The sequence below is a fragment of the Cervus elaphus genome, chromosome 30 (assembly GCF_910594005.1).
Source record: "Cervus elaphus chromosome 30, mCerEla1.1, whole genome shotgun sequence".
NCBI lineage: Eukaryota > Metazoa > Chordata > Mammalia > Artiodactyla > Cervidae > Cervus > Cervus elaphus.
In genome coordinates, this window is record NC_057844.1 from 70,761,057 (window position 1) to 70,771,473 (window position 10,417).

The 10,417-nt window shown below is 41.2% G+C and overlaps 1 protein-coding gene across 4 annotated transcripts in view; it reads right to left on the reverse strand.

Annotated features, from left to right (window-relative positions):
* The window catches only part of LOC122686751 (ATP-binding cassette sub-family C member 4-like), a 2,082,459-nt gene that overhangs the window by 724,710 nt on the left and 1,347,332 nt on the right, over positions 1-10,417 (reverse strand). The gene's annotated exons all lie outside the window — the stretch shown is intronic.

Below are 10,417 nucleotides of genomic sequence, written 5' to 3' on the forward strand. Positions count from 1 at the left end.
GCAATACCACTTCTGGGCATACACACTGAGGAAACCAGATCTGAAAGAGACACATGCACCCCAATGTTCATCTCAGCACTGTTTATAATAGCCAGGACATGGAAGCAACCTAGATGCCCATCAGCAGATGAATGGATAAGGAAGCTGTGGTACATATACACCATGTAATTTTACTCAGCCGTCAAAAGGAATTCATTTGAACCAGTCCTAATGAGATGGACGAAACTGGAGCCCCTTATACAGAGTGAAGTAAGCCAGAAAGATAAAGAACATTACAGCATACTAACACATATATATGGAATTTAGAAAGATGGTAACGATAACCCTATATGCAAAACAGAAAAAGAGACACAGAAATACAGAACAGACTTTTGAACTCTGTGGGAGAAGGTGAGGGTGGAATGTTTCAAAAGAACAGCATGTATACTATCTATGGTGAAACAGATCACCAGCCCAGGTGGGATGCATGAGACAAGTTCTCCGGCCTGGTGCACTGGGAAGACCCAGAGGAATCGGGTGGAGAGGGAGGTGCGAGGGGGGATCGGGATGGGGAATAAGTGTAAATCTATGGCTGATTCATATCAATGTATGACAAAAAACAAAAAAAATACACAGCTAAATTTGAGCCTATAGGATTATTACTATTTAATGAAGTTTAAATAATGTCAATGTAAGTATATTCTATGCAAGGACACCCCACTTAACCAGGTATGGTAGTGGGAAGATCCAGTGAATTCTATCATCTTTCCCTCTTCAAGATCAGCCTTCAACTTAAGGCTGGAGCCTCCACTAGCGAGGCTGGAAGGGCCTACAATGCATGCAAAAAAGAGACCAGAGAAGGCATTGGTTGTTTTTCAACAGAAGCATCAAGCAGGTGGTGCATGTTACTAAGCACTTATCACCTATTTTTTAAACCAGTATTTCTCTTACCGGAGTGATGAGAACAACTTCCCAAAGCAGCTTTGCAAAAGCAGAAGAATAATGAGAACCGCCATCCCAGCAAGACACGACATTCCTATTTCCATCCAGAGCAGGGCGGTCACTGCGATAGCCTGCAGTGGCCCCACCCACAGATAGTGCAAGAGCATCGTTACCTTAAAAGAGAAAGACAAAGTCTTCTTAGGACTGTATAAAATCAGAACCAGTAAGGACACAGTGTATAAATAATCTGCTCTGAAGGAAAAGAAAGGAATCTAAACAGAAATTACCTCAGTGGCTTTTAAACCTGCTGAAGCAGAAATCCAAGTTTCCACCCTAGATGACGCTGTTCCGGGGCAGCACAGGGCCAGCCTCAGGGACGTCCAGGGAGAACCTGACCAGCAGCACTGAAGGAAGATGTTGATTTTGTCCACAACACAGATGAGCTCAGGGCTTCCCCAAACTCTCGCTGTCCCAAAATTCAGCCCCCATCTCCCCAGAAGAGCCTATATTACAGTACCTACCACACTCTCTGATAACTACTTGTATATTTACCTTCCAGACAGGCTGTGGCCTTTCCAGGGCAGAAATAAAGGCTTATTCATCTTTCAAATTAAGTAGAGGCCTTACATCATGTTTGATGAATGAATAATTGAAGGAGAAGTGAAAGTGTTAGTTGCTTAGTCATATCCAACTCTTTGTGACCCCATGGATTGTAGCCCACCAGGCTCCTCTGTTCACGGAATTATCCTGGCAAGAATACTGGAGTGGGGTGCCATTTCCTTCTCCAGGGAATCTTCCTGACCCAGGGATCAAAATCGGGCCTCCTGCATTGCAGGGGGCTCTTTACTGTCAGAGAACCAGGGAAGCCCCCAAACTTAAAGGCCAGGCTCAACCAGGAAAGGGAAGTGGTCTATACAGATCCGGCCAACAGCTACCATACCCAGGTAATGTGATCTATCCATAAGGTAAGTGTAAAATATGATGGGACAGCAGAGAGTAGGTTATGTGTAGCTAGAGATCACCCACTTGGCACTATTCCTCAAAGGCTCCGTATCAGGTACTGAACAGGGCCTGCCCTGTACTGAACAATTCCTGCCCACAAGGCCTTCATCATTCTGAGGAGGAGGAAGACAGTCCAGCAACACTGACCACATGCCAAGAAGGGCCACTCCAGGAGGACCCCTAGGAACACTAACCAAGCTGGGTAATAACACTGCTGCCTGCCTATTACTGAAGTATGTTGCAGACAATGTCAGAAAAACAAAATTCTCATCTACAGGACAACACATGTTATCACATCTAAGCTGCACACAGAAGAAATGAGCATTGGATAAAGAGAACCCTTGTCTTATATCCTCAACAGAACCCTGGCTGACACCAAACCCTGGCACCTGGCATCCCAATAAGCTAAACCCAATAAGTAGGATGGGAAATGGAAGAGTATCCCTCAGGGGCAGCTTACCTGATCAAACCTGTTCACATCATTGGACAGCAGGTTGATTATCTGGCCTGTGGTGGTCTTCCCCATGGCCGAGCTACTCAGGTGAAGTGACTGAAATGAGAGAAAGATATAGAGAATCAGATTCTTACAGTTACACCAAGTCAGTCTGAGAACACAGCAAAATGGACTGTATTTTCATGGGGTCTTGTGTGGTGTCGGGACGAGCAGGATGATACCTGAAAGCAGGGCTCTAGGGACCCTCATTCATCCTTAGATGATTCAATGCAGTGGCAGCCCTGCCTGCAAGGACAGCAAAGGGAGGAGCAGGAGGTAGAAGCAAAGCCCTCCACCCTGTTTCTCAGTGAACTTGGACCTGACTGAAGGATAAAGGAATATAGATTTAGACCTAGGGGTCAATTAAAGCAATTTTGAGCCAAAAACTAGACAGCATATTAAAAAGCAGAGACATCACTATGCCAATAAAGGTCCATATAGTCAAAGCTACGGTCTTTCCAGTAGTCATGTACAGATGTGAGAGTTGTACCATAAATAAGGCTGAGCACTGAAGAATTGATGCTTTTGAAATGTGGTGCTGGAGAAGACTCTTTAGAGTCCCTTGGACTGCAAGGAGATCCAACCACTCAATCCTAAAGAAAATCAACACTGAATATTCATTGGAAGGACTGATAGTGAAGCTGAAGCTCCAATACTTTGGCCACCTGATGTGAAGAGCTGGCAAACTGGAAAAGACCCTGATGTTGGGAAAGATTAGGGTAGGAAGAAGAGGGAGCAATACAAAATCACTGAACACACCAAGTCAGGTTTTATTAAAAGTGCTAAAATGCATACTAAAGAAAAATAAAATACTGAATTAAGAAAATAACTTGAATGAATAGCAATAAATTCTCACCAAAATTACTAAAAACAGCATAAGATTTCAAGTTTCATCCCAACATTCAGCTTTATTCTTTAATACCATTATAAACAATCATAACTATAGAATATAGTGAGTGAGTCTATGTTTAGCATGGATTCCATTTATATTTTTCTTCAGTTCACACAATTACATTCAACATAATTAGACGGGTAATTTAAACATATAATCATTCCCTTTCTCAAATACATTCTGTGCTCCTAGATTTAACTTTATAAATCCAATCACTGAAGTTTACTTTTAAATACAACTTTGATGTAAAAGATGGTCTTAATGAACAACAAAATTGCCACAAATACAGCTACAAGATTAAGGCATGAAAACTTTGAAAACCAATTTGATACTTTTTAAACTGTGGAAAATTCTGAAAGAGATGGGACTACTAGACCACCTGACCTGCCTCTTGAGAAACCTGTATGCAAGTCAGGAAGCAAGTTAGAACTGGACAGGGAACAACATACTGGTTCCAAATAGGAAAAGGAGTACGTCAAGGCTGTATATTGTCACTCTGCTTATTTAACTTATATGCAGAGTACATCATGAGAAATGCTGGGCTAGATGAAGCACAAGCTGGAATCAAGATTGCCAGGAGAAATATCAATAACCTCAGATATGCAGATGACACCACCCTTATGGCAGAAAGTGAAGAGGAACGAAAAAGCCTCTTGATGAAAGTGAAAGAGGAGAGTGAAAAAGTTGGCTTAAAGCTCAACATTCAGAAAACTAAGATCATGGCATCTGGTCCCATCACCTCATGGGAAATAGATGGGAAGACAGTGGAAACAGTGCCAGACTTTATTTTTTTGAGCTCCAAAATCACTGCAGATGATGATTTCAGCCATGAAATTAAAAGACGCTTACTCCTTGGAAGGAAAGTTATGACGAACCTAGATAGCATATTAAAAAGAAGAGACATTACTTTGCCAACAAAGGTCCGTCTGGTCGAGGCTATGGTTTTTCCAGTGGTCATGTATGGATGTGAGAGTTGGACTATGAAGGCTGAGCGCCAAAAAATTGATGCTTTTGAACTATGGTGTTGGAGAAGACTCCTGAGAGTCCCTTGGACTTCAAGGAGATCCGACCAGTCTATCCTAAAAGAGATCAGTCCTGGGTGTTCATTGGAAGGACTGATGCTGAAGCGTAAACTCCAGTACTTTGGCCACCTCACACGAAGAGCTGACTCATTGGAAAAGATCCTGATGCTGGGAGGGACTGCAGGCAGGAGGAGAAAGGGACGACAGAGGATGAGATGGCTGGATGGCATCACCAACTCGATGGACATGAGTTTGAGTAAACTCCTGGAGTTGATGATGTACAGGGAGGCCTGGCCTGCTGTGATTCATGGGGTCGCAATGAGTCGGACATGACTGAGTGACTGAACTGAACTGATACTTATTTTTTAATTAGATTCCATAACAAGGTGAGTGGATATTATGCGACAACCTGTGGATTAAAATTATCAAAGGCAGCCCTGACCCTATCTCAATACAAAACTTTTTATTATTTACTGGTAAAGTTTGCTTAAATGACAACAACAAAACTGGCCTGATGCAAATAGCAAGCTTCTCTAGAAAGGTGTAAATGATCCCATTTACAGAATGTTTAATTTACAGAGAACTTTCCCAAAATGTTTCTGATGCTTCAGGGGTGGTACACACTTCAGTACCGAGTGACACTTACCTTGCGGTAGATCATATGGCACACGGCTACTCTCAGCTTCATCCCCACAGCTGAATGTGATAGAAGTACATGTGGTGCAGAACGGCCCACAGAAGCACGCAGCCGCTCAGCCCTGCCGCATAGGCGTAGGCTTCCTGCAAAGCGGCAGAATTGGCAGGATCATAGTTTTCAACGTAACTAATAATTTCCCCAAAAAATATGGGCAGAACTACCTTGGTGCCTTCCTGAAAGAAAAAAAAGCCTTAATCAGAAATACAAGTCTTGCCTGTTTTTCTTAACACAAACTTCACTTTTCTTATTAGCATGTTAAAAAGCCATCTTGACCAAATGCTACATTCATGGCTAACTTAAAAGAAAAGTACACAGATCCACTATCTCCAGTGAGACAAGCAGACAGCAGTTTTCATGTAAGCCAAAATCTTACATTCAAAGACAATAAAGCCTTAGTATTGGGTTGGCCAAAAAGTTCTTTCAGTTTTTAAATAAAAGATACATTTTTCATTTTCACCAAGAACTTTATTGAACAACGTATTCAAAGTTCTGTTCCACTATCTTCTGCCATTTTTCAGGAAACTTCATAATTGCATATTCCCAAAACTTTATATCTTTTTGAGCAAAGAACTATTTCAGGTACCTTTTACAGTTCCTGGGAATTAATATTTTTTCCATTAAGAGAATTTTGTAAAAAACAAAATAAATAGAAACCCAAAGGAGCAGTGTCTGGTGAATATGGCAGATGAGTTAGAACTTCCAAGCCAAGCTGTAACAGTTTTTGCCTGATCATCAAAGAAATATGTGGTCTTACATTATCCTGATGGAAGATAATTCATTTTCTGTTGACTAATTCCAACACTTTACATCAAGTACTGCTTTAAGTTGGCCTAACTGGGAGAAGTACTCATTGGAATTAACTGTTTGGTTTTCTGAAAGGAGCTCACAATAGAGGACTCCCTTCCAGTCCCACCATATGCACAACACCAGCTTCTTTGGATGAAGACTGGACTTTGGTGAGGTTGGTGGTGGTTCATTTCACTTACCCAAAGATCTGTTTCATTCCACATTAGTGTACTGTATCCACTTTTCATCACCCATCACAAGTTGCTTTTAAAAAGGAGCATTTTATTAATAGTTACATTTCAGTAGAGAATTGCATGTGGAAATAATGGTCAAGAAGATTTGTTTTTTTTTTTCCTCATCTAACTTAGATGGAAAACAAACATCAAAGTGATTAATATAACCAAGATGGTGAAATGACTTTCAGTGGTTTTTTGGATATTTTAAGGATGTTGGCTATCTCCCACATGATATAACATTGATTGTTCTCAATTAATGTCTAGATTTGATCTCTATCAACTTTAACTGGTCTACTCAACTGCAAAACATCATCCAAGAAATCTCCAAAATGAAACTTTTTTTGTTTGTTTGTTTGTTTGTTTTTGTGTGTTGGGTCTTCATTGCAGTGTGCAGGCTTCTCTATTTGGAAAGCTCCAGCATAATTGCCCTGAGGCATGTGATATCTTAATTCCCTGACCAGGGATCAAACCTGTGACCCCTGCCTTGGAAGGCAGACTCTTAACCACTGGACCTCCAGGGAAGTCCCCTGATGGGTTGTTTCTGATAGCTCTCTTCTGTCTATAAAATGTTGAGGAACCCACAAGAGGAAGAGAAGGAAAATCCAAAACTCAAAACACAAAGTATAACTAAAAAGCATTTTCTGCTCAACTAACTAGTGCCTGATCAGATTATTTACAGAAAGCTGACCCCATCTCTCAAATGGATGTGACACTGAAGCCCTACACTCCTGTCTTGCTCTACACACACATGTTCACAGACTGTAACACCTGCCTTACCTTCCACAAAGTCATGGGAGATTTCATCTACTCCAGAGAAGAGAAGACTGTTTATGGGGAAAATTATGAGTAAGATGACCATAGCAGAGGAAGATGACCAGTTCTCAAGAACACAAAGGCTCACTGTTACATTTCTTGGAAGCCTCATCATTCATCCGTGGAGGCACTAAGAGCTTAAGAAGAGCCCTTGTAGATTGTAAAACATACTGTTGATACAGTTTACTGAGACAGAAGTCTGGAGACTTACACAGAGAAGCAAGAAAGTCAAACCACACATGGTAGTCCCAGCCCAGATATGATCAAGGGAAGCCCAGTGCTGCAGGCTACAAACCTGGGACTATCTACCAGAAGTGCCGTGGTAACACCTGCCATCCCAAAGTGTCCTAAAATTGTGATTCTTATTGGGAATCACTGCTGTCTGCTCAGTTCAGTTCAGTTGCTCAGTTGTGTCCAACTCTTTACGACCCCATGGACTGCAGCATGCCAGGCTTCCTGGTAGGCCATCACCAACTCCCGGAGCTTGCTCAAACTCGTGTCCATTGAGTCGATGATGCCATCCAACCATCTCATCCTCTGTCCTCCCCTTCTCCTCCCACCTTTAATCTTTCCTGGCATCAGGGTCTTTACCAATGAGTCAGTTCTTCACATCAAGTGGTCAAAGTATTGGAGTTTCAGCTTTAGTATCAGTCCTTCCGATGAATATTTAAGACTGATCTCCTTTAGGATTGACTGGTTGGATCTCCTTGCATTTCAAGGGACTCTCAAGAGTCTTCTCAAATACCGCAGTTCAAAAGCATCAATTCTTCAGTGCTCAGCTTTCTTTATAGTCCAACTCTCACATTCATACATGACCACTGGAAAAACCATAGCCTTGACTAGACAGACCTTTGTTAGCTGTTACTCAGCTGTCTGTTACTCATCTATTTGATCCTAACATCATTTCAATTACAGGAGGAGTAAGAGTAATGTCACCCACCTAAAAGAATACTAATAAATGCAAGAAATTCAGCAAAATAAAGTGCACAATAAAGGTAGGTCATTACCACCTAAGTGTCTGGGGTTATCTCCTGGGAGACAGTCTTTAATAACCCAGTTGAGCAAATAGACTCATTAAGGAGTAATGCCAGTCCATGGCCGACAGCTTCTACTCTTCTGTATATTCTTGACCCTCACCTCAACTAGTGAGGAATAAAACAACTGAGAAGATATTCACTATCAAACTTGAAACTAACCAAATTAAAACTTTCTGGATAAGCAGGCACAAGATCAAAACTTGTTCCCCAAATCTCTTCATCTTTGACATCAGTCTAAGCTTGATTTGTGAATATTCTTTCCAGAAACCAATTAAGAATCAGGTTCTTAAATCTTCATAGGAATTCTCACAACTATGAAACCATGAAAGATTTTTAAATAGTCTAATATAATACAACAACATTTGATCAAGGTTCTACAAGAATCTCAGAGTCTCTGGGGCAGACATTTCTTGATTGAGTCCTTGGTATTGAGCCTCCTGAAAGCACTTGACTTTTGGGCCCCATTTCCTGCTGCTTAGGGGAACTTCTCACAGGGTTGCTGCTGCTACTGCTGCTGCTGCTAAGTCACTTCAGTCGTGTCTGACTCTGTGTGACCCTATAGATGGCAGCCCACCAGACTCCCCCATCCCTGGGATTCCCCAGGCAAGAACACTGGAGTGGGTTGCATTTCCTTCTCCAATGCATGAAAGTGAAAAGTGAAAGTGAAGTCGCTCAGTTGTGTACGACTCTTCACGACCCCATGGACTGCAGCCTACCAGGCTCCTCCGTCCATGGTATTTTCCAGGCAAGAGTACTGGAGTGGGGTGCCATTGCCTTCTCCGTCTCACAGGGTTAAGTGCTAAGACTGGATGCCATGATCTTAGTTCTCTGAATGTTGAGCTTTAAGCCAACTTTGTCACTCTCTTCACTTTCATCAAGAGGCTCTTTAGTTCTTCTTCATTTTCTGCCATAAGGGTGGTGTCATCTGCATATCTGAGATTATTGATATTTCTCCCAGCAATCTTGATTCCAGCTTGTGCTTCATCCAGCCCAGCATTTTTCATGATGTACTCTGCATATAAGTTAAATAAGCAGGGTGACAATATACAGCCTTGACATACTCCTTTTCCTATTTGAAACCAGTCTGTTGTTCCATGTCCAGTTCTAAGTGTTGCTTCCTGGCCTGCATACAGGTTTCTCAAGAGGCATGTCAGGTGGTCTGTTATGCCCATCTCTTTCAGAATTTTCCACAGTTTATTGTGATCCACATAGTCAAAGGCTTTGGCATGGTCAATAAAAGAGAAATAGATGTTTTTCTGGAACTCTCTTGCTTTTTTGATGATCCAGTGGATGTTGGCAATTTGATCTCTGGTTCGTCTGCCTGTTCTAAAACCAGCTTGAACATCTGGAAGTTCACGGTTCATGTATTGCTGAAGCCTGGCTTGGAGAATTTTAAGCATTACTTTACTAGTGTGTGAGATGAGTGCAATTGGCTTAGTTTGAGCATTTGAAACCACAGGAATAAAATAAATGTTTATGAAATACAGTATTTACAAAATAAAAATATGAATCAAAATTTGTAATGTTACATCTAAAGAGGGAGAAGAATTAGAATGGAACAAGGATACCAGTCTTCTTTAAAAATAGCCTCTTCTATTGATTTGACTTTGGAATTGTGAAAATATTATACAGAATTGTAATTATAAAACAATCAAGTTTTCAAAATCAATTCCTAAAATTTCAGAGTAAAATGAAACAAAAACTATATCCATTCAGTAGGTTGCCAGTTATACAAAAAATAATTATTGAAAGTGGTTTAAAAAAAAATTTGAAAACACATTCCCTGTGTGATATGCCTATCCAAGAACAGTATGAACAGCAGCAACAACAACACGCTTCCAAAAGTCATATTATGGTTAATAGTGTTGATACTATAAGATTTTAAAATGAATAATCATGTTGGTATCATTGAGAACTGGGATTAACTGAAGTTGCTCAGTCGTGTCTGATTCTTTGTGACCCCATGGACTACAGCCTGCCAGGCTCCTCTATCCATGCAATTTTCCAGGCAAGAATACTGGAGTGGGTTGCTATGTCCTCCTCCAGGGGACCTTCCCAACCCAAGGATCGAACCCAGGTCTCCCACGCTGCAGGCAGACTCTTTACCATCTGAGCCACCAGTAGGCATGGCAGAAAAGGGAAAAGATGATGAGAGGAAAACAGATACCAATCTAAGCGTAAAAAGATAAAGTAAAAGCACCACTGTCCTGAATCTGATTTAGATTGGAAATACCCATATAAATTCAAGGTCTATTTACTATAAAAAATGTATACTAGCTTTGTCCAATGAAAAAGCTGAGAAACAATAGCCAACTCAACAGCAATGAGTACCTCTAGTGCCCAGACTGTAATCTCTAAATACCATTTCCCACTAGATGGAGCCATGGCTGCTTGGAGAAATGGAGATTCCAGGGCTGGGGAAAATTTGTATTAGGATGAACAGCTTTTCTTGTGTAACGATAAACCAGAAACTTGTCATACCAGAAAGCAAAAAATTAGCAAAGATTTCTACAGCTTG